This window comes from Rattus norvegicus, chromosome 1 (assembly GCF_021556685.1).
Source record: "Rattus norvegicus strain SHRSP/BbbUtx chromosome 1, alternate assembly SHRSP_T2T, whole genome shotgun sequence".
Lineage (NCBI taxonomy): Eukaryota > Metazoa > Chordata > Mammalia > Rodentia > Muridae > Rattus > Rattus norvegicus.
The window spans coordinates 236,424,403-236,449,915 of NC_141534.1; the positions used below are offsets into that span (position 1 = coordinate 236,424,403).

The window sequence follows — 25,513 nt, forward strand, 5'->3', positions numbered from 1 at the left end:
GTCTGGGGCCCTCTGACCATAGCGGCATGTGTAACCCCACAGGGAATATTGCTATAAAACTAGCCATGATGGAAAGGCACAGCAAACTGTGTTTGATGAGCATGATCCAAAGCTTTAAGGGGAGCTTAAAGGACTATGATGAGGATTTAGAGCAGTGCGTGTTTCTAGCTTACGTGACATTCAGGTCTCATCTTGGGTGCCATCGTCTCCTGGAGAGCGTGCTTATTCCTCCATTCTGAGATGACTGCCCTTGCATCATTCTCAATTGCAAGCATTGTTTCCAAGCTTTGGTAGAGGCTTCCAAGCTGCTACATCCATTTGATTCAAAAAGTATTAAGTGAGGCCTGAGAATTCCCTCTCCTGACACATTGCCAGTAGTGCTGCTACGTCACCTGTCAATTGTCTGTTTTTACCGCACGAAATTAAAAGCAATGAGAGCAGAAGTTTGGTCATCTCCAGTATTTGGTAAGGTCCTAAACACAACATGCAATCATTAAATATTTATTGAATTAAGAAATGAATCCATGACCAGGAAATTTAATGCACAACAAGGTATTAGATGTTGGAGATTGAGTTAGGTCTGGGCCACATAAATACTTGTGCCTCTGCCCACATAGGAAGGATTGTTGGTCAGATTTGCTTCTAGGCAAATAAAAGGCAAAGTTGCAAATCTTGAGGGGCAGGGAGCTCTAGTCATGAAACTTGATGTTAAAGAACCAATTGGGTAACGTAAATGATGGTTGCAGGAGGACCTTCATGATTTCCTTTTAGGCTTGAGTGTCTGACTATTGTGAAAATGGAACGGCACACATAGATGCATTCTGGAGCCTGGGGAACTCTGGTCATGGGGGTTACATGCATGGGTACCTGTATGCATCACAGAGCAGATGTTCAAGTGTAAACCAAGTACTGCCACTTTGTGCTTGTAGACAGAGTATGCATGGTAAGCCTCATGAGAAAAGTTGTAGAATGACCCTGTCCTTCCAGATCCCAGGTGTATTCTGGGATCTTTAGGGCTGGTAGTCCGTGCACTAAAGTTTGGATCTGGTTTGAGTTTATCACCCACAACTTCACATACTAATGTGATGATTTCATCATTGCAAGCCAATCTAGATGAATATATCATGTTCCTGGAGTGTGGTAAGGGTGGATCTTTTAGGAGGTAAGGCCCAGTGCAAAGGCAGTTGGTTATGACTGCACCCTCCAAAGGGACTAATACAGCTCTCCTGGGAAGTCCTGCTAGTACTTATGAGACTGGGTAGTTAGATAAAAAAACAACCAGACAAGCCACCAACAACTAAACAACAATCCCACGTTGAATTCCTTTTGCTAGAATTCCTAGTCTTTGGTCTTTCTGCCTAAACTTTGACTCCCCCCCACACACTTACACCCTCATTTTCACATGGCTGGCTCTGTTTGTGCTTTTCTGTGATGATATGACACAGATGTAGGGATTCCCATCTGGATGCTAATGTCTTGTTCCTAGAATTCCTGAACTGGAAGATAACTAAACCAGTTCTTTTCTTTTCTGATTACCCAACCTCTGACATTTTGCTATAGCTACTTAAAACAGACTAACACATCATGATGTACTGTGAACTGCCCCTGTTCTTAAACGCATACTTCATGAGCTTATGAGCTCCTCCAGCCCTCTTTTTCTTTCTTTTTTTTCTTTTTTATTTATTTATTTATTTTTTTATTAACTTGAGTATTTCTTATATACATTTCGAGTGTTATTCCGGGCAAACATCCCCCTCCCCCCTCCCCTTCTTTCTGGGTGTTCCCCTCCCCATCCTCCCCCCATTGCCGCCCTCCCCCCAACAATCTAGTTCACTGGGGGTTCAGTCTTAGCAGGACCCAGGGCTTCCCCTTCCACTGGTGCTCTTACTAGGATATTCATTGCTACCTATGAGGTCAGAGTCCAGGGTCAGTCCATGTATAGTCTTTAGGTAGTGGCTTAGTCCCTGGAAGCTCTGGTTGCTTGGCATTGTTGTACATATGGGGTCTCGAGCCCCTTCAAGCTCTTCCAGTTCTTTCTCTGATTCCTTCAATGGGGGTCCTATTCTCAGTTCAGTGGTTTGCTGCTGGCATTCGCCTCTGTGTTTGCTGTATTCTGGCTGTGTTTCTCAGGACAGATCTACATCCAGTTCCTGTCAGCCTGCACTTCTTTGCTTCATCCATCTTGTCTAATTGGATGGCTGTATATGTATGGGCCACATGTGGGGCAGGCTCTGATGGGTGTTCCTTCAGTCTTTGTCTTAATCTTTGCCTCTCTATTCCCTGCCAAGGGTATTCTTGTTCCCCTTTTAAAGAAGGAGTGAAGCATTCACATTTTGATCATCCGTCTTGAGTTTCATTTGTTCTAGGCATCTAGGGTAATTCAAGCATTTGGGCTAATAGCCACTTATCAATGAGTGCATACCACGTGTGTTTTTCTGTGATTGGGTTACCTCACTCGGGATGATATTTTCCAGTTCCAACCATTTGCCTATGAATTTCAAAAAGTCATTGTTTTTGATAGCTGAGTAATATTCCATTGTGTAGATGTACAACATTTTCTGTATCCATTCCTCTGTTGAAGGGCATCTGGGTTCTTTCCAGCTTCTGGCTATTATAAATAAGGCTGCGATGAACATAGTGGAGCACGTGTCTTTTTTTATATGTTGGCAGCCCTCTTTTTCTTAAGCGTTGTCCAGAATTTTAGTAGTCTGAGTCTTTTCTCTCCCTACATTTTTCTTTCAGGAAATAGATTTCTCCGTGGTTCAAAAGTATCCTACTTGGGTTGCCTTTCAAATGGCTTTGGTAGAAACAACTGGAAGGTCCTATGATAGCTTTAGAACCGTGATGTAGCAATGCCTTCCCAGGGAGCAAATTAGAAGAAAGGAAAGTTGACTCTTCATTAGTATGTGACAAGCACAGTGTTTCTATGGCAAGTGTGAGTCTAAACCTTGGTCACAGTCACAGTAGGTCAAGGCGACAAACCACTGAATGAGACTGTTTTGTTCTTGGGATAAAATCTACATTGTTGGCTCTAAACTATGTTAGACTCATGCCTGCTCTGGACTTTTCAAGAATATGTTCATTTTGTATAGAGGGGGTATTAGTCAGTCAGCATGAATATAACAAAATACCACAGACAGGGTGACTTAAACAACAGATTTGTGTTCCTTCCCTGTTCTGGAAACTGGAAGTCTGAGCTTAACACATGGGGCGTGACTGGTTTCTTTTAAGGTTTCTCTCCTCTGCTTGTAGATAGCTGTCTTATCCTCTCTGATAAGGTAGCCTCCCCTCTGTACTTGTCTGTATCCCAATCTCTTCTTAGTTTAGGGTCTTTCCTGTGGCCTCCTTTAACCTTAAGTAGCTCCTTAAAGGCCCTGTCTGCAAACACAGTCACGTTCTAAATTACTAGGCTGTTCAGGATTTGGAGAGAGATCCAGTTTAGCCTCTAACAAGCAGAATCCAGGAAATTTGTATTTTCAGTGGTGTTTCCAGGTAATTTTGTTGCAGCCAGGCTTAGGCAGGCTTAGAGCCAGTGTCTGGTAATCATGGCAAACACCTGCTAGCTCCATGGCCTGTCCACTGGCATAACCCTCATGTTTCTGCTTTGCAAATGAGGGCTCCTCTGCCAGCTCAGTTGAATTTCAATGGGGTTGTGACAAATGTGCCCCGGAAGGACTCAGTAACCCAATACCTTGCCGCCTGCAAACATAATCTGGCCTTGTTTATGGCCGGAGTTCTGGGTATCAGCGCAGAGATATTTCATTCCTTGTGTTCTCAGAAGCAAGGCACAGTCGCACAGCAAAACATGGAGCTGAAGACAGGTTTCGAGTGAAGCTTAGCATACTGGAAAAATGGATCAAATGCAGACCTAATTGCCTATAATTTATCTTCTGTGGCCACGATTTGGTCTGCTTTCCAAAAATTCTCATTAAATCTTAAACCTCAGGATTTTGCCTCCAAGGAGTAGTGTAACACTAACATGCGTTTTCTTGAAAATACAGTCTTCAATATGGATTTCCCTTAAATAAATTCTTTCTTTTTGTCACTGTCAGAATTACCCACACAGATGCAAATAACTCAGTCATAGTGAAAGGCATTCTTTCTGCATTTTTTTTTTTTTTTGGTGATGGGGAATACAAAGGCAAGGTGGGTAGGATTAGCTTCCCTTGACTCGTCTGAGAGAAAGAGTTTAAGAGCACACCCACCTGCCATTTTTGAGAGTTAGGAAGCAATAAATCTGTTCTTAAGTGGAGATCATATTTTCTTTAATTTTCTTCCTGTGGAGTGTGAACAGTACTGAGTTGTGCCTTCTCTGGCCCAGAGTAGTAAGAGGACACATTTCCTTAGCCAGTCCTGCTTGTGATCTAGACACCAGCAGCACAGAACCATGCCTTAAGCTTACTATGACTGTTGAGTGTTAAGGGTCAGCTGCTCTCAGGTTTAACTTTGTACAAAGAAAAGGAAAGGAAATAAAGAAAAGAAGCAAACCTAGTGATAGGCTAACACGTTCATCATGTAGAGGGGTCGGAGGTAGTTGGAAGCCATCATTAGCGATCGTAACGTCTGTCCTGAACCATAAGGTAAAAGCAGAGAAGGGAGCTATCCTATTAAGTTCAGAGTAGTTTCCCATAGCCAAGACTGATGCACCAAAAATACCTTTTAACAGGCCCATTACAAAGCTCTGGCTGCTATCAAAAGATGAACCTTTGCAGCAGCAATGCTGAAGTGGAAATCCAGGTGGAGCCTCCTCGAACCCTTCAAGCACTGCAGACGGAGAGCCAGGAAGGCTGGCAGTGGGTCCTGTCTGACTTGCTAGGGAGAGTGAGCCTGGCTGTACCTCCCAGTGAAAGGCCATGCTGGGCTTGTAGACTGTGCAGAACCAGAAAGCTCAAGGCTGAATTGGAGAGGACTTTTGTGGCCTGGGTGTGAAGTGAGGCCACAGGAGGAACCATTAACCCTACCAAGGAGCTTCCTAGAGATAGATTGTGCATGGGATGAGGAAGCAGAGTGTCGGGTAGAGTGGCACAGAACTCCAGCATTCTATGGATGGAAAAGCATACGTATATGGAGTTTAACTCCAGAATGTGAGTGATAGGCTGACTTGGGTACATGAGTGACAGATTGAATGTTGGAGAAACTTTATGGCTAATAAATTAGTATAAATGCTTTATCTATTTATCTGTCTATTTATTATTTTGAGATAGGGTTTCAGAATTTGGCCCCAGCAGGCTAGGAACTCCCTATGAAGTTCTGGTTGACCTTGAATTTATAGCAGTCCTACCTCAGCTCCTGAGTGCTGAGATTATAGGCATGCTCCACCATATCTGGTTTAAGCTTAGTTTTTGTTAGCATATCCTACAAAGTGGTATTCTTCCTAATGGTATTTTCACTCAAGAGTATCCTGTAATTTCACTATAACCATTCCAAGGTTCTCTCCAACCCCTCCTTCTCCCCTAATGACTCTCTTCCTCTCCCAAACCACCTCTCTTCTACTTTCTATTCCTAAACTTCATTCTCAGGGGGATATGTGTCCCACTTTGATTCTCTCTTATTTTAATTCTGTTTCTCCTGCAATGAGCTTCCCCCAAACTTTTAGTTTGGCTCCAACACCATTCTCAAAAGCTCAGCAAGTTAGTGTTTTTTGGGTTTTGCCAAAGTTTTTAAAAATATTCAAAGCAATGACTGTTTTCATATTCATCTCTAGTTATTCAGTCACAGTAAGATACTTCAAATTAATCTTGGGTAAATTTTGAAAATAATCTTTCCCAAAGAGATGACTTAGCATTGAAAACAAAATTTTTTTTCTCAGGTAATGGACTGCTCATATTATTTGTATGTTTGGAGGTTCAAGAGTATCTTATTTTTGTGGTAAAGGTAATCTGAGAACAATAGACATCCCACAATGTGACAATAGTTATGATAGTTTACAATCAAGGACTGTAAATAGCAAAATTTGGTTATTTAAGTGTTAGGGACATTTTTAATGTTTAGAACAAACTTTCCATATGTTAATTTTTTACCTTTGTGAAGGATAATTATATGTGCCTTATTGGATTCAAACCTCTGTTTTGACTAAAGGAGGAAATACTTTTCACTCTTCAATATTGCAAATATTTTTCATAAATCTAGCATTTAAAATATTCTTTTTTGTTATTTTTGTTTTGCTTTGTTTCTATTGGTTTTAGACAGGGTTTCGCATAGCTCCGTCTACACTCAAATTTGCTATATAGCCAGGAGTGACTTCAAACTTCCGCTCCTCCTCAGTACTGCCATGAATCAGCCTATCTACTTTATGAATCAACTGTGAGTCAAACCCAGAGCTTCATGCATGCTGAGCAAGCACTCTACAAGCTCTTAAAGTAATTTTCATGAATAGAAGAGATGCAAGGACTAGATTACTGGTATATTTTTGTCCAGTACCTTTTGTGGGATGGAATCAGGAACTGACACAGCAGTAGTATAAGGTAGGTGATGGTCTATGCACACTGTCCATTGCGGAGAAAGGATGGACAGCAGGATACAGTTATTCAACCATCAAATGTTGACCATTTGCTAGATCCAAATCTCAATTGCGCGCTATAGATAGAGCACCCCACCAAAGAGGATGTCCCTGCTCTTTCTTATAGGGAAGTGGGGGGCAGGGCTTTTGTGTTCAGAGAGGACGTATTCTGGCTGGGACGAAGAGAGAAATGATTGCAAAGGCCATAGTGGAATTTATAGGAATGATGACCAGTATGTAAACATAGCAACAAAGTCAATGCATTTCAAGACTAAAGATCAGCTTTCCAGATCATATGTGGAAACGGAAAGTAGGTCTCAAATCCAGAAGGCGTGTGCTGAGATATGGGAAAGCAGAGATGTGACAGACTTCTGGTGAGCATGGTTTATTATTATTTTAGTCAGGATCTCAGGAGAAACAGAAGCAAGCTCCATAGAAGCTGGGGGAGTGTGGAGATTATAATGGCTACATATTTAAGTCTTTACCTTCATAACTAAGGATGAACTCTAGCACTACAGAGCTTAACAAGGTCTCACAGACGGTAGGTTGAAGTATTGATATTTTGCCCCAGGGTTGCCTGACTCCAAAGTTTGTAATCTCTTCCCTGTCCTCAGTGCAGGGTTGGAGAGGTAATTGGTTTCACCATAAAGGGCTGATGGTTGCAATTTGAGAGACTATGGGAGAGATTTCATAGACACAAACAAACATACAAACAAACAAACAAACAAACAAACAAACAAACAAAAAGCCACGGGAGCCTCAGAGAGAAATAATGAGGCTAAGGTGCCGGGAGTGCGAGGTGCCTAGAGTTTAAGGTAAAGGATAAATAGATATTTGGGGGGAACCAGAGAAAATAGTCGATGAAGAACCAAAGCTCAGAGCAAGCAAGGAAGGAACAGAGAGAGACAATGACTGGGCCCAGGAAGAATTGTGGTTTTAGATCAGCGAATTGTTACAGTCCAGCTCTGTCGTTTTCTGATGACATGACCTTGAAGGGTTCTTCCATGACTTTTATTGCACCCATTTCTCAGTTAGCAGAGAAACCATTCAGATCCTTGCTGGAGACTATCACGACAGTTTATTTTCAGTTGACTATGGTGGAATATTCCATACCTTATACACCTCATGTTTAGACTAGCTTCCCCACTACCTTGAGTATAGCCTGGAAATAGGGGTTGTGGTTTATGGTGCATGTCTTAATGCCAGGCTACTGTGTCTGCTTTTGTTTACAAAACAAGCATGAAAAAGCAGAGGCACAGAGAAGAGGCAAAGCCACTTTCTCCTTGAAACCACATCAGGATAGAGAAGGTTTGGTGCTTAAGGCATGTCCCTGACACTGAATGACTTTAGCCATCCACCAGTCTCTCACTCTTGTTGGCAGCTTCTGCCTGTGGGCTTCACTTGAAGGTCCCTTTCCATTTCTTAGGAGAAGGTGTTGTGAATGCATTGGCTGTCTCTGTGATATTGTGCAGAGCTCTGCACGTTTATAGCTTATATAAATATTGAATAATAAATAACTACAAGAGAAGAAGAATATTACAGGCTGGGGAGAGGGAAAGATGCTGAACTCATTACATGAGGGCCAACCTTGGCCTCTTGGCTATCTCTTTCAAAGAGATTTGTTTGCCAGCTGTGTAGAGAAATATACTTTCCATATGATGAGCCTGGAGGAGCCAGTTTCCCTACAGAATGCTTTTGGAATATCCCCAGGAGGGCCCACAGGATCCTTAATGGTGTGTCAGAGAGGATAACCCCTCAAGCCTCCTTGGCAACTGGGTTAGAGCAAAGCTCTGGGGAGAATAGCTGTAGCAAGATGCAGAAATTAGAAGAATGGGTTGCAGTCTTTGTGTTTTATTTTACTTTCTGATTCCGTGTGCGAACAGGGCAGATTTCCAGCCAGTTTATTAGATGCATCATTGGCTGAGAAGGTCACTTGTTCTTTACTTCACTGGCTCAAGAAGAGCATTTCTCGTTTAATATGTAATCCAGATTCAGTGTGTCAAGCCAAGGCTATCTCCTCCATCTTAAGAAAGTGGTTTTTCTGTTTGGTGTTGAGGAACTAGTGAAGGGACAATCGAATTCTTACATTTGAAGTGTGCTGAAATACTCAGTAAATATTTACAGACTGGGCAGATGAGAAAAACTGTAATTCCCCTTAAGGGCAATATGCAAACCAGTTGAGCTCAGATCTTTTGTAGTTCTGACTGGCTGCTGGCCAGCCCAGCAACAAGGTGTTTGGTAAATAAAACGAATACCTCTTTTATAGTTTGATCAATATCTATGGGTTGTGCCGAAATTGTTTCCATTGTTTGTTAAAAGATTAGTTTCGTTGACTCAAAATGTCATATTATCTGCCTGACAAAAGGGAGCGAAGACCCAACTACATCTTGACTAAACTGGACTTCTGTTTTCCTCCCCTGTTCTTTCTAGCTCCACAGACCTTTGAGATGATCCACATGTCAGGTGACAGGAGGTGGTAATGTAGGGGACGTATTAGGCAGAGGTCAAAGGTGGACTGGGCAGGAGTCAAGGGCAAGAGATAACTGGGTGAAAAGTGTTTTAAGAATAGCATCTTAGTGATGATCTTCAGAATGAGGGTTCTGGAACCTTCCAATTGAGTTTGGCTCTCAGGTAGTTAGTAGCTCTTCCAGCTAGCTACACATAACTGCCCTAAGAGAGATTTTTTCAGAGGTTCCCATGACTGTTTGCAACCAAAGATTTAGATTTTAGAGGTTAAGATTCCAGACCCCCCCCCAATGATAGTAAATGACATAAGGTAGCAAATTTTTTAACTTGGCTTTCAATGATTCCCCTGGAAGAAAAATTTGTAAGCCAAGCTTATAGGACCCTTTTCTGGAGATGGACCAGGAGGATGGGAAAGGACCCACATCTGTTTTTCATTGTTGATATTGTTATTATTGTTTCTCAGAAGACAAAATTATTGTCCTTAGACTTTTTACGTCTTCAATTTTTGAAGGAACACTACAGGGAAGGGACTCTGTCTCTGAGAAGAGCCCTTTCTGGCCCCTTGACTTGTAATTGAGCTCCTCCTTGGCTGGTTTCCTTTATAGTACTTTAAACTAGCAATTATTATTTTTCCCATTTGTTTACTATTTGGGTCTATTTACCCTCTAAGATATCATGGGTCACATTTACCAGATTTCTGTTTCTTTAGCACCAGGTATGCAGTTAACATGGATAGAGCAGGCAAACAGGGCCCATCAGGAGGCACCCAGTACTGCCCTTAGTTCTGATGAAAAGATAATTCCAATGTGAGAGGTTTCTATCTCAACATTACTACCTGCCCCTAACCCCAATAGCAACCCTGCCTTTAGACTTAGACGTCTCCTTAACAGCATACCTGAAGGTATGGTAAGGGAATACCAGTGAGTAGATATTTCCTTCAGTACAAGCTAAGCCCACTCAGAGACATCCTGTGTAAGAAGCAATACTGACAAAACACGTCCTTCCCCCTCTGAGCCCCTCAGTGGGAAGCTCTACTATCCTTCGGGTATTCCTGGCTAACAGAAGCATACTCTACCCAACCCTTTATGACTGGAATCCCTACTTATAATGCTAGGGTTAGCTATCTGTCACTTAGTTTCCTTGAGTTATTATGACCAGGGACTTCATCTTCAAGCAAGACAGTAATGATAACTTAGAGGATTGCAATGAAAGTGGGGCCCCATTGCTGAGGAAAATATCCACACAACTCACTGAACATGGAGAAGTCCAGCTGATGCCTACATGGAGCATTTAGCCCCACGTTCTAGTCTTTCTGGTGCAGGAAGATACTCTGAAGACCACTAAAAGAGAAACGTGAACCCCAACCCACAAAACCTTTGACTTACAATCGGTCCTGCCTGCAAAAAAATGCTAAGACATTGTTTGTACAAAACTTGTGGGAGTAATGAACTAAGGTCTGATTTGACTTAAGGCCCACTCCATGAGAAGGAACCCATACCCAACACTGCTTGGGTAACCAAGACTCAAAACTAGCACGTCCAGAGACCTAGGGTAAAACCAAACATGGCTGGCCTAAAATATAGCAATAAAATGATTCCTAATGATATTCTGCTATACTCATAAATCAGTACCTTTTCCAGTCACCATTAGAGAGGCTTCCTGTGGTAGCACAGGGAAACAGTTGCAGACATTATGCACATCCAGACATTATGCACAGAGAGAGGGGTGGGGAGAAGAGTAGAGTTGAAATTGGAGATCTCCATCAAACCCCTTCCTTCAAAGCTCAGAGAATCCTGTGGAAGAGGAGGCAGAAAGATGGTAAGAGTTGAAAGGGACAGAAAACACCAGGAGAACACAGCTCTCTGAATCAATTAAGGAAGGCACATATGAGCTCACAGAGACTGAAACAGCAAGCACAGGATCTATAGGGGTCTACACCAGGTTCTCTCCATATATATTACAGCCATTAGCTCAGCATTTTTGTGGGACTCCTGACTATGAGGAAGAGTGGGTCTCTGACTCTTGTACCCTCTCCTGGGACTCATTCCTCATGTTGGGTTGCTGTGTTCAACTTTAATATGAGAGTTTTGGTTTCACCTTATTATATTTTATTTTGTCACATTTGGTTTAGAGGCCTGTTGTTTTCTAATGAGAGAGAGGAAGGGAGTATATCTGGAAGAGAGGGAAGTGGGAAGTGGAGGTCCTGGGAGGAGCAGAGAGAGGGGAAACTATAATCAGGATATATCGTATGAGAAATGAGTTTATTTTCAATAAAAATAAATAAATAAAATGAAAAAGAAAATATCTAAGCATTCTCTGCTTCTACCATTTGTTAACCTTAAGCATGTGAAATGAAACTATCTCTTTCATACTAGACATTAAAAAAAACAAAAAAACAAAAAACAAAAAACAAAAAACCAAGCCCCAGTTGGGCCAGAATTGTGTCATCTAACTTACAGTACTGATTTTGCAATATTGCCTAAATTGAGTGGTGTATTATGGAAACATTCTCCATGTGCGGCTTAAAAGTCCACAACCCGGCCTTTTACAGAAGCATTTTTAAGCTTAAGAAATGGTTCTCCCTCTTCACATATACCACAGAATCAGAGGGCACCTTCTGCATATGGGGAACACTTTCTGCCACTGGGCTTGCCACAAAGTTACCATCAGGGCCAATAGAACATAGTAAAGAAATCATGTAGCATGGGGAGATCTGAGTAAACCCCCTAGTGTTTAAAGGATGGAGAAGTTACAACCTTTTTCTTAAAGTCCATCAACAGTCAATACAGCAAAGCTTGTGTCCTATGGCCAGGGCTAATACTACTGATGTAAAGAACCCTTATTATTTTCATGGCCATGAATCCCAAGAATTTTGGATAGGAAAACATGCCCTACAGAATGTCTTTTAAAAAGAAAACCAGCAAACCAACCATCCCTAAGGAACAGTTGGATCGTTATTCCAGAAAGGTCTCACCATATGGTTGTAAGAAATTAACATCTCTCTTTCCTTCTCTGGGTTATGAAGGTAAATTTTATTTTCTATTGTGTTTTTAGAGCTGTGACTGCATGCACAAGACCTGGACAAGATCAAACCAGACGAAATCCCACCCTGGACAAGGGAAGGATTCCTGAGTCTCATCTCTAGTTGAGAAGCTATTAACAGCCTATGGTTGTTGGAAGAGAGAAGGCATGTATGTGGTCCTTGAAAGGTTGCTTATGCCCCAATAAAAAGTTTTATACCCGTGCACATATAAGTAGCACTAAGTAGACTCTGTGGGAAGTTGGGAAGGAAAAGCAATGAAGGGGGTAGGGAAGGGCTTAGAGTGGAAGGAACGAATAGTAGATTTTACCAAAACACATGATATTCAAATATAAAATTCTCAAGCAATTAAAGTAAGTTAAAATCTTAAATTATTTTAAGCCCTCCTTCCCCCTACTCTGTCTCTGTTTCTCTCTGTCTCTGTCTCTCTCTTGTCTCTGTCTCTTTCACACACACACACACACACACACACACACACACACACACACACACACACGAGAGAGAGAGAGAGAGAGAGAGAGAGAGAGAGAGAGAGAGAGACCCTCAGAGAGAACTCTAAGAGGATGGAAGGAAGAAAGCTATTACAGCCAGGGTGGCTAGATTGGAGGTTGAAGATATGTCCAACCTGTGACCCACAGACTGCATGAGGCCAAGGATGGCTATGGATCTATTCCAAGGGAAAATTATAAACTTAAAACATTGAGATAAAATCTTTTTTTTTTTGCAATTTTGTTTTGTAACTTGGTTACATGGTTCTCAAGCGTGGGCTTTGTAGATGATGACATTGTGTTGCAATGTCTAAAGATTGGACACCCCTGGCAGTGTGAGGAAACATTCTCAGGGATAGCTCAGCACAGTGCAAGATAAGGAGCTGTGGAGAGAGGAGTCTAAGAATTTGGCCTTCCATTATGAGTGAATTCCTTTTTGACATTTCTGAAGATCCTGCGCATAACTCTGTAGTTATTTTTGGATTCGAGGCTGACTGACCTTTGAGTGCAGATCTGAGTCCACACTGGGCTGTGTGGCATTGGAGATTTGTAAGGATTTCAGAGTTGTAAACTTCTACCATGTGCTGGTGTTCTATTCAGGAAAAGCTCTTGGGAATCACTAAGGGGATAAGATACAGAAGTTTTAATTAGAAAATAGATATTATCATTCAGAGTCAGGATTCAGGACATTGTCACTATAGCCAGGCCATGTGACATTTTAATTTTCTTGACCACAGGAGAATTTTCAATAAGGCTGGTGGAGCTGTTCTATTTAGTTCTTGGTGTTATACAAACTGGACTTAAGGATTGAAATATACAATATATTATATATTTTTTAAAAAAAATTGAGGAGAGCTCGTTCTTTCAGTTAAGGCACATGTTTTGGGGGAAGTATCGCATCACTAGACTTGTTCATTCCATTGATGTTTCTCAGGGTTTCTGGAGCTTCCAATTCTTAGCAACCCAAGATCAGTGCCACACTTCTGTGCTTTGTTTTCATGAGATCTTCTGGTGCCTTTGAACATAGACAATAGTTATTGTGCTTCCAATAGTCTTGGAAGGCTTGTTAGAGGATTGCTTATTTTATGTAACAAACGTTCGAGTGAGTCATTAGAGTTACATCACCGTATGCCTTGGATTCTATTGTGTGCAGTGGAGAGGATCTCCCTTTAATTTTCGGTGTTTAATGATGTCAATGGCAGCAGTAGAAGGAGGAACAAACATGCATACATGGCTGTGTGGTCCCACAGGTGCTGCCCCTTGTCACACTTCTGTCAGTGCCTGCTCCCATGCCCCATGTTAGGGTAAATCATCAGGAGCAGCATGATTCCATCTAAGACTTGAATTAGGCAAAATAAATTGAGTTCATGCCATTATAAATTACAGGATAGCTCCGTCTATCCATATCAGTGCCTAGGAAGACAGTCAGATATGCAGTATGTATTAGGGTGCAATGTAAGTTTTCACTCTGAGGAGAGCCAGGAAACCAGACAACGGTGCCTTCAACTATGATATTTAAGCCTTGCTATTAGACTCACACTGTTCTTTCTTCCCCCTTCAAGGGCTCCTAGTGAGAAAGGAACCCATTTCTCCACTCAGCAAGTCCCATAAACCTTCCACTAAGTCACTGTTTTTGCTGTGTGCTCTACTTATTTATAAAGTGGGGCTAGTACAGCTTTTGCCTTAGGAAGACAGATGGAGCAAAGGTTTGAATTCTGATGGATGATCCTGTCTTGGCTGTCAACATGAGCAACCCTTCCCCCGCCCTCTGAGAACCAGTCTTTCTTTCTCGTCTTTATGTCTCTACTGATTTGCTTTCTTAAGTCTTCTATGACACCCCTTACATCTCCACACTGGTATGTTAGACATATGCCTGCTCATCTTTTTTAATATGCTGGAAACACATATTTTCCCTAACTCTAGCAGGCAGCAGTAGAGGTTTTGTGTATCTGGAATATACACAAAACTGTGTATCTGGAATATACTCTTGCAATATTTACCACGAATATTTTTGGGTATTTTGTAATGCCTACTTTCTTCCAGCCTCTTTTATCCAGGGTCCAACACATATCCTACCCCACGGGGGACATTTAGATGCTACTGAGTGAATGCTGGTGAGCGTTCTGGACTGCTGGTGAGTCTCTGGAAAGACTACGGTAACCTACCACTTAATATAGCAGTTCATTAGGAATCAAGGTCCAGCTCAGCTCTTCATTTTGGTTGGATCACACACATTCCCATATTGGGACACAGTAGCAACAGTCACAAAGTCAGTAAAGTAGCAGCTGAAACTGGGCTGTAGTCCACTGACGCTCAGCTCAGCAGAAGGGAACAGACAGTTCATTGTATGTAGAAAGTAATAGGCAGTTCGTTTTATCTGAGGAAGCAACATCATCCAGCCATTCTTCTCAGAAGCTTCCGGTTGGGAGCACTCATGCGTGTTAGCAGAAAACATCGATTAATTAATAGAACTATTTGTTCTCCTAAAATATTGGAAAGTTTAGGGTAAATAAACCCTTTCTCCCAGTTATTTCCAGCTTCCGTGCTTCCTTTCATCTGGCCTTGTTGACAGTTAACCTGGCTGAGTTACATTCATAAGCACCTATAACAGCTGGGTATTTTTCAGCAGTAGGTGTTTTCCCTGGGGTATGCTGAAAAGGAGTGTGGGTAACCAGTCCCTGAGCATGAGGAATGATGAGCTCCTCAGAGCCCATCATTCTAGCACTGATGGAGTCTTAGGATCCAAGAATCCCTCTGCTCTCTGTGGTCCACCAGCACTACGAGAGACAAAAGGCCATGGTGGTCAAACCCAGGCTTGCTTGGGACATTAGCTGGAGGAAACAAGGAAGTATACCTTTACTTTTGCAGGTACTATGAATTCTCAGGGGAGCCCACAGTGTGTGGATAACAATTCTGCCTCCATTTTCCCTCACATGCATCCCTGTTTAGCTTTACTTACCACTTAGGGTCGATCCTTATCAAGGAACACTAGTTGTGAGTCTTTACATCTGTACTAAATTTTGCTTCACATTTTATATATTTTTAAAGACTGTTTGGAATATGCTAAAACACACACTAAAGTTTGAAGGGCAGCAGACCTTGTATTCAGCTTCTTTTAGACAGAAAATCCGAGGACTGGAGGGAAATACTTTGACTCCCAAGTTGTTATCTAAGAGCAATGCAATCTTAAAAGGGATAGGCAAACCCTGGTTCTCAGACTCGGAGGCTCCTGTTAGCCTACCAGGAAATGTAACATGTTTGTGGTCATAGAAAGTCTTAGGTCATGATATCATTGAAGTAGGGTTCTTCAAAAATATTTAATTAAGCAGTTTGTCTACAGTATCAACAAATGGAAATTGATCTGGATCTGGGCTTCTGAGTGTTCTGTCAAAGTGTAACTTACTTTTAGTTCCCACCGATGTTCTCTGCAATAACAAAGGATAGCCAGGTAACCTCAAAGAAAATGTGGGTTTGTAGAAATGGTTTTGTTGTTTTGTTTGTTTTTATTTTTTGTTTTTTCTCCACAAATATCTCTAGTGGAGGCTAATACAGGGAATAATAAGGAAAGCAGTTGATGAATGCTGACGGGTCTGTCAATAGTCCATATACATGTAAAGAGAGAATATGGAAGGGTTTGTGGCTGTTAATTAGTATAGTGTTTACTGACAGAATTCAAAGTCCTTCAAGTGTATAGTATAGTCATTAATTGGAAGCTTTCTCACAGTTGTTTTTCTCAAATTCACAGCTTTTTTTTCTTCAAAATCAGGAACAACAACAAAAAAAAAAAAAGCAGAAAAATAAAACCACTCTTGGTGGATAAACATCCCAAGAGTTCTGAAAGCAGGCACCACTAGGGTTAACTTCCTTTGTAGAGCAGACCAGGCAACACAGAGAGCCTCCATTAGTAGTTTGTTGTTTCTCACACTTCCAGCTTTCCTGAGTGAAGGAAGGGAAGGACAGAAGCTGTGCTAGGGAACTTTCAAGCAGCAGGGAACCTTGTTCAAATAGAATAAGGAAGATTTTACTTTTGATATCAAACCTTAGCCAAGCAGAAGGTTCTAGAAACCTGACGATTGTCTGGTTTAATTGCTGTATCTAAGAGACTAACCTACAGGCCCATCCCCTTGGAGGTTGTCAATCTAAAATTCTCTTTGAAAGTTCTGAGCTCACCAGCGCAAACCATGGTAGCCTGACTGTTCGGGGCTCTGGTAGAAGAGTTTATACTCTTTGTAATTCTGCATTCTTTCATTTCATTATAATTCCATTGTGGTCAGGTGGGATGTGGAAGTTGAAAGAATTTCAGGTCAGGCTGACATCCTGAGCTGACTCTAGGGGAAAATTCACCCTCCTGCTCTAGTTGTTAGCTCCAGATACTGGCGATACAAAGTGGTTAAGTGTGGACTGGTCCTTAAGTATCCTAATGATTTCAGACTGAAGGGAGTGAGTCTATATAACTCATATCACTGGTGCTGGAATCATGCATTAAAACCTGGAAAGAATTTTCTTTGTGGTAAAGTCAAAGATGCCTATTACTCAATCCTGAGAAATTAATAATTATTATGTAAGTCATTGTGTCCAAAACAACCATTAGAGAAGAATTGAGAGACTGGACCTGGGAAGACTGGGAAGTGAATGGGTGGATTATGTGAAAATCTCAAATAATCAATAAAAGTATTATGTTGGGAGAGGAAGAGAAGAATTGAAAAAGAGAATACATTTCATAGGTTCATTTTTATCATAGTCTTGGGATGGCCATTTCCAAAACAGGGATTATTAATTTGTAGAGTTCTGCTTGCTCGTTTTAACAAGAAAGCAGGTAAAGGGGGGAATTGGAAAGGGTTAGTAAAAAGGCGCCATGATTTAGAAGCATCTAGAGTAATATGCTGGAGGGAGATGAATGGCAGGCAAGCTAGCCTGTGAATCCAAATGACCTCATCTGTGAAGCTCACCTGCGAAGTGGGTCTCATTAAACTTCCAGCATAGAGAGTTCTAAGAGTTCATTTTGATGATGTATGCAAAGTGCTTTGCCTTTTAGGGACTTGAGTACGGTGCCTTGTTCTTGGTTTGATGTTGCTTTCGAGTGATAACTCTGGCTCTTCTGACAATGTTCAGACTCTACGCTGGGCTAACTCCTTTGGAATCCCTATGGAATGATACCAAGCAATGTGGAAGATCTGCTTCTAAGCAGTGAGGGGAACGGAGCCTCCATAAGCCTTTCCACACGGTGTAGCACTGCAGGTATTGCCTGGGTTCTGATGCCCACATCTAACCTCAGTGTGAAGTTTCAGTCCTGCTTGGTGCTGTGTTATTCCTTATGGCCAGCTGCAGGCAAACTGTTGCTTGAGTCTATGAAAGACAGGCAAGCTGGTAGTCCACCAGCCATGGATAAAACCGTGTCAAAAGACTTTCTTTCTCGTGAAAGAGTCAAAAGGAAGAGCAACAACAGAGCAGAGGGGTCCCTGCACAGCGTGTGTGCTCTTTTATAGCTGAGGATCCAGGCACAAGATGTATGAGGCTACAGTGAGAAAAGCCACCCAGCCAACCAAAGAGAAGCCACAAAATGGCTGCTTTATCCTTGAGTGACGATGAAGAGGGAATGAACATCCTACAGAGGTGAAGAAGAGGATGATTGACATCTACTCTTTACTATATTCCAGTTTGTTTTCAAGTCTAAATGGATTTCTTTGTCTTGAACATACTTTCCCTGGTCAAGAAGCACAGATGCAAATTTGCAGATGTCCAGCAAGGCATCGTGGCTCATGCATTTGGTCCCAACACTTGTGAGGCAGAAGTAGGCAGATCTCTGTGATTTCAAGGCCAGCCTGGTCTACAAAAAGAGTTCCAGGACAGCCAGGGCTTTTACACAGAGAAACCCTGTCTGGAAAACCAAACCAAACCAAACCAAACCAAACCAAACCAAACCAAACCAAACCAAACCAAACCAAATCAAACCAAAAATCAGGGACTGGAAAGATGGTCCAGTGGTTGAGAGCATTGACTGCTCTTCCAGAGGTCCTGAGTTGAATTCCCAGCAACTACATGGTGGCTTGCAACCATCTGTAATGGGATCCGATGCCCTTTTCTGGTATGTCTGAAGACAGCCACAGTGTACTCATATAAATAAAACCCCAAATCAAATCAAACAAACCAAACAAACAAATGAAGAAAAATATTTGCAGATGTCCTAAGCAGCCTGTCTAAGTCAGCTTTGTACTCATTCAACAACGCATACTTTGTAAAGGCTCTACTTTTCGTGAGAACTTCCTGGGCTGTGTAACTTGAAGCAGAATGGGTTACTGATGAGCACTGGTTTTGTGACTATCTTTTTTATTCCTCTTGTGAGGAAATGCTTAAAGCACCATCAACGAACACCATTAATAATGGTCATCCATGCAACAAGAGAATCTTTCTCTGCGGGGAGTTAGTCCCTTGAAAGTGACTTGCTGTGACTTACTCCTTGCTGTTGGTGACATCATAGTCCAACTGAAAAGCATCTGAAATGTTGCCATATGTTATAAAGGAGTATTTATATCATGGGACCATTCTTGCATTACTTTGGTAACTGAAATACAAACAAAGCAAACTCAGCCTAGGTTTAAATAGAGGAAGATAGAAAATAAATCCTTGTTTTTAGATACATATCTACCCAATGCTACATTACCCGTAAAAATTAGCTAGAGATAAAATATTATTTAATTTTAACTCCTTTAGAACTGAGTTCTCCCTTATGTCTCTACATGCATAAAGTGATATTAAAAATTAAAATACATGTTTTAAAAAGTCTTAGTTTGTTTAATCCAAGTGTTCTGGGGATTCAAGTTTGAGCTATACAAGCACATTAGTACAATATTAAAAGAAAGATACGATTAGTAAAATGAGCAGTAAAATCAGCTTTTCCTTCTGCCCTATTGCTCTCTTATTTAAACTGAAAGTCAGGAAAAGTTGTTTGGTTTTAACAACATGGGGACCATCCTTCCAGTTGCAAACTGCCTTTGTCTCTCAGCACTGTAAACACCGGGGACAGGGCAGCACAGGCACCAGAGCTGATTATCCCGTCTAAACACCGCAGAGAAGCCCCAGCAAAGAAGAGGATGAAGAAGTCAGTGGCTCCAACACAAGTGTCCTGTCCTGCTCTGGGATGGGAGCTCAGAGGCTGCATTGGCTTTTTAGGCTTTTGCCTCAGTGAAAGACCACTGCCACCTGTGGACAGCCGCTAGCATTGCGGACAACTCCGTGCTGCCTTCCAAAAGGGACGAGCTGAATGGGCACTTACCAGCTATACCACAGTGCAGCCTGGAAATTCTGACCGCCTGGCTTCTCCCCAGTCGGTGTTTCGTGGGTGGGGCTTCCCCACTAGCTACTCACCGTCCTTTGACTACAGGAAGAAAGTGATTGTTGAGCATCAGCGTAAAATCACAGAAGACATCAGCGGCTGAAAACCTTCCAGAACCAAATAAATGATATAGATGAAAAAGAGAGGCAGGATTGTAAATTGGAGGACTTAGGCCCACTTAGAGGCATTCTGTTTTTCAAAAAAAAAATGTTGGCTTTAAAGCTTTTTAAAGTTAATTGATTGATTCATTGTTAAAAAACTAATCCATCAGGGAATCCGGCAAGACACAAATGGAGCCTTACTCTGATGGTAGCCGTAGTCCTGGAAATCAGGGAATGGGCATGCAAGATGCCAGGTGATGTCTGGTACCCAGGAACCAAGGTCTGTCTGTCCACACTTTACTCCATCAGCCATCATGTATTAGTTCCTCTTCTTCACCAAAACGCTTACAGTATGCTTACTTCATCCAAAGGAGAAACTCCATATTGATGCAGAAGGTGGAAAGATCCACATTATACATGGGATTAGAAAGGCAGAGTTACATTTGAGATAAATCAGTGAAATATGAACATCCAGGCAGCCATAAAATGAATACAGTGTATTTCCATAAAACCCATGTGGATGTATGTCTTGTCTCCAATGACGCATCTCTTAATGATAGGAATATATCATAAGAAGCATTGTTGGGCAGCTCTTGCTGTCTTGAGACTGTCATCATCATTTGTTCATATGGAGGTGAAGATGGCTCTGACTGGACCAGACAGTATAACCCCGTGGGACCTCTGCTGTTTACATGGCCTGTTGTTAACTGAAATACCTTGGAATGGTGCTAAGAAAGAGAAAACGTCTCCAATTAAACTTAACCGATAACTTTATGTGTTCTTATCATTTATACATCAACTCTATTCTTGTGGAAAGAGTTTGTCCTAAACTTAACTGCTGCACAGCTTTTAAGAATCATCCTCGTGCATGCATAAAAAGGAGACCATAGCTTGAAGAAGACATTTTCAAAGACGTTTCTGCGTCGAAAGCTCCTTTGGATTCAGACTAATCAGTGACTGTGGTTTTCTGCACCCATCGACATTTCTAGGGAAACAGGCCTTTTGAAGGCCTGGCTCTCAGCTGTGAACTTTTCTGCCCAGGAACTCCCAGAAGCTTTGAGAGATTCGATGCTAGCCTTCTCTTGGACCTATGGACAGATAGCAACAACACCTTGCAGACATCGGCTAGGGCGAGTGTCTTTCCTTATGCTGGTTTCAGATAGACTGTTTCCTGAAAAGGCAAGTCTTTACTTGCGATCTAATGTACCAAAGCGGACATCCATCCTTCCGTACGCTGGCAAGACCGGAGATGTCAGGACACTCACCTGGGGGTGAGGGTGGAAGATGACATTGTTAAGTAGCCACAGTTTGATTTTGGAGAACTAAGATTATTATTATTATTTTTTAAATCAGTGAAGTCTATTCACCCTGTGACCTGATGTGGTCTTCGGAGTGAGTAGCCTTCCTAGGAGTTGGAATTAGGAAGAGACTAGAAAGAAGTAATGTAGAAGGAGGTAAGGAGGAAAAGTGTGGGCGTGCCAACAGCAAGGCTGGATTCCAGGGCAGAGAGCTGGGTAGCTCATCGGAGCACTAAGCAGCCGTCACCCCAAACTTGTCCAGACTAGACATGAAAGGTGGCCTTTGCAGTCTCAGGCTTCTGCACAGTGTGTTCATCCCCCCTCAAGGTGTGTAGGTGGTCCTCCTTCACCAAAGACAGGGTTTCTGAACATAAAATAGACTGACGCCAACATTGGTCTGCTTCCCTTGGATATTTTTAATGTGTGCTTACAACTATATTGCAAACTGGCAGTGACAGTTTTTGAAATTCTCAAATACTTCATGCCTGAGGTAGTGACTCACAGTGTAGTGTGATCTGCAGGGTAGACCAGGGAATGTGGTCTAAAGCTAAAATTCTTTGAATAAATTCTTACCAGACCTAAGAGGTTGCCTTGTGCAATTACTGACCAGAGAAAACCCAGAGAGAGAGAGAGAGAGAGAGAGAGAGAGAGAGAGAGAGAGAGAGAGAGAGAGAGAGAGAGAGAGACTGAAGCTAGAGACCAGCTAAGGACAGACCACGCCTTCTAAAACACCAATTTGGCTTACCCAGAAGAAGCAAATTTTATATACCACTTTAAAGATTCTAAGTGTTCATTAACAGAAAACGAAGCTCACTTTACAATAGGTAGAAATTTATCTGGTGAAAGAGGAGGCAGACTCTAGTCTTTCAGGCATGGACCTGTGTCTTGCTCACCCTGAAGCAAGATTGGTAGCCACTGGAGGATTGGAGCCACGCAAAGTTCAGGTCAGAGCCAATTGGAACTATGTGAAAGTCAGTGTTGCTGGACTATGGAGGAGGATCCAGGAAACACAGTGGGAAACTGGTCCAGAATCTCACAATCTACACTCTTGGGTAACAATTTGCTCTTTATTTTAAGGTAAGTGTACAATTAGTAAAGGGTTTTCAGGGAAAACAACATTGTAACGTTAGCATTTTCCCTCTGGTTGCAAAGCAGATGGTCTGTTGTTGGGAGCAAGGTCTTCCTTGGTGCAGCAGCCTGGACTTCAGACACCCATGAGCCTGCTTGCAGGTGCATATTAGAGAGGTCCCTGTGGAGATAATAGTGATTCACACGGCACTTGGATTAGAGCCTGCCTCTAAGTGAATTTTAGTGGACTGAAATCAACAGACTACACCAATAATAAAAATCTAGAAGCTACCAGGACCCAGTGAAAGGACGCTATCACTTGCTTACTTTGTTTCTTTCTCCTTTTTGGATAAATGAATAAGATTAAACAACAAAGTTAGAAGGAGAGCAGAAGGAAAAAATGTTCCTTCTCCAGGTTAGCTCAGCCTATACCGAGTGACTAACCAGGATGAAAACACAAAGTGAACTGAAGCTCTGGATCAAGATGGGTGGAAGTTGATAGTGATCAGTTACTTTGGTTGGGAAGTCATCGGGATTTTATTTGCAGGCTCAAAGAGGGTTTAACTAGCTAGTTACTTAATGCACATCTGCATTTGACACATTGCTATGTGAAATGTATCATTTAATTCTGGGTGTATTTGTATAGGTACATAGGTATGTGTGTGCTTGTGTGTGTGTGTTTGTGTGTGTGTGTGTGTGTGTGTGTGTGTGTGTGTGTTTGTGTGTGTGTGTGTGCATATACTCTTGTGTGAGACCAGAGGCTATCATCTGGTATCTTCCTGAGCTGTTTCTCAACCTTGTTTTCCAGTACAGGGTCCCTCATCACCCTGAAGCTCATTGATTGGCTGGTCGGGCTGGCCTGCAAGCACCGGGGATCCTCTGATCTCTGCTTCTCCAGTCCTGGGATTACAGGAGTACAGCAGGACGCCTGGCTTTTTACATAGGTACTACAGGGATGCTCGCATGCCTTCATGCTTACACAGAAGACACTTTATGAACTGAGTCATCTTCTCAGGCCTTTTAATTCTTAAATAAACAGCAACAAATCTTGTTTGATATAAACACGTGATACCTACTTTGAATTATTTACCTAAGCATTCCAATGAAGTAAAGATTTTTTGTGCTAATGTTTCCTTTATTATTATCACTTTGAATATAAATGATAACTTAAAAATTGTTTAAAGTACATTTTCTACCTTTTGTTCTCATAAAGGATCTTTCAAGGTCTTGAAACTTGTCAAAAAAAAAGTTTGGTTGGCGTAGCTGTGAAGTTCGTTTGTCAAGAAAAACTTTTTGCACTGCTTCTCTTTCCAATAATTTATATCTGTATATCAAAATTATATATACACATGAAAATTTTTGAATATACATACATGGCCACCATTTAAACTTGGTGTTTGTAATTCTAATAAATATCAAGTACTTTCTTGAAAATCAGAGTAAGAAGTAAAGATTATTAAATGACAATGATGAAAGTTAATGCTATCGTAGCAATTTTTATGGGCCAGAAACTCATTTAGATCTCCTCACAGAAGTAGGGGAGGCACTGACAGGACATTTTTACACATTGGAAAATTGAAGCTCAGGGAAGTTAAAGATCTTCTCCAAGGCCTCCCAGCCTGTAGGAAATGGTAGAGTTGGAATCTGACTTTAAAATTCACATGCTAAGCCACTGTTCATATCACACCCTTCAATCAATGCTGTTTGAAAAGTCAGCTGATGAAATATCATATGATATATTCATATATATATATATATGCTATTTTTCTTTTCAACATTTTCACAAACCTCTGTATCTAGGGCATCCCGATATAAAAATATGGGAGATTTTTTTGAAACTGAATCCTACTTTATGGTACTAGATGAGTTAAGTTTAAAAGCAACCAGATGTTCATGAAGCATAGCAAACTCAGATTCACCCTGTCCTTGATGGCACTTGAAGCATACGCATAACTTGTTTCAAATATGATTTTTTATCTAAATGGTATCCCTTAAAACTTCATCTTAACACCCCAAATGATCCCCAGCTGTTAGGGTAGATGGGCCCCTGCTGAGTTTGTTTCCCAACAGGCCCCATATTCCGCCATAAATACTCATAATGCCGTGCTCTTGATACCCATGGACAGTCAGGGTCCATTGAGTGAGCTCCCTTCAGCTGGGATTAGTTTCTTTCACCTATTACCTGGCTTCTGAGTTACAGCTCAGCTTTACCAGTGCTCTGCATTTATTGTACTTCTGCAGCTATCTGAGAAGCCTGAGGAAAACACGAAGTGTTAAAAGAAATGTCTAATCCCAGGAAGTTGGCCCAGAGAGTATACAAAATCAATTTTTAAGATACAGTATCTTATTCAAACTTTATACCAGACCAGAGTGAAACTACTGTTTTCTTTCTTTGCCAGGGTTCCTAGGCAACAACAAGGCCTCTGTAAGAGGCCTGAGGATTTAGTTTTGGGTCAGAAGTGGGTCTGCAGGAGAGAAATGAAGAGCTGCTCTTAGCACAGACAGCTCATGCCTGGCTAGGAAGAAGACACTTTCTCCCATGATTTATATTTGACTGTGTTTAGAGCTCAGGAAATAGCAGCACATTTGTTTTGTTTTGGGGGGACACAATTTGGGGATTGAGAGGGGTCAGGAGAAGGGTGAAATTTCTGATCTCACATTTTTTGTGGGATTCTTGGAAGAGAATTACTATTCACATAAGCCATATTTATTACATACCTTATACACACACCAAAGGGCTACTGACATCATATAAACCCAAATCCAGAGAATCTGAGAAGTTGCCTAGTCAATGTAAAACAAAGAGTTGACCTTTGACTTAGATGTGGGTCCTTATGCCAGTTTGGCACTGATCAATTGTACTTAAATATAATATTTACCTCCTGGAAATATACATTTGCATTTGTGAAGTGTGTGTGTGTGGGAGACTGTCAGCCATAATGGCTTCTTGTGAAGCAATATAAGAAGTATAGGTAGAATCCTAAGCATAGGCCTCTGTAAGAATGGAGGGCCTTCTTCCCTTCCACAGAGATTGGGAGAAGAAATGAATAGCAGAGGGTAAAGGCAGCTGATTTTTCTCATCACGGTGACAAACAGCTTAAGGAACAAGAGGTTTATTGTGATTCATGGAGTTCAACAAATTATGGTGAGAAACCCATGACCATAGGAGCTAGAGGCTGCCAGCCACATGACAGACAGATAGTGAAGTACTTGGGCTATA

At 41.6% G+C, this 25,513-nt stretch overlaps 1 long non-coding RNA gene across 1 annotated transcript; it reads left to right on the forward strand.

Moving 5' to 3' along the window:
* The first annotated feature begins 21,834 nt into the window (after positions 1 to 21,834).
* Positions 21,835 to 23,355, forward strand: LOC120100006 (uncharacterized). The gene is made up of 2 exons (XR_015655423.1): positions 21,835 to 22,302; positions 23,102 to 23,355. It is a non-coding gene; the product is annotated as an uncharacterized LOC120100006 (long non-coding RNA).
* The last annotated feature ends 2,158 nt before the right edge of the window (positions 23,356 to 25,513 follow it).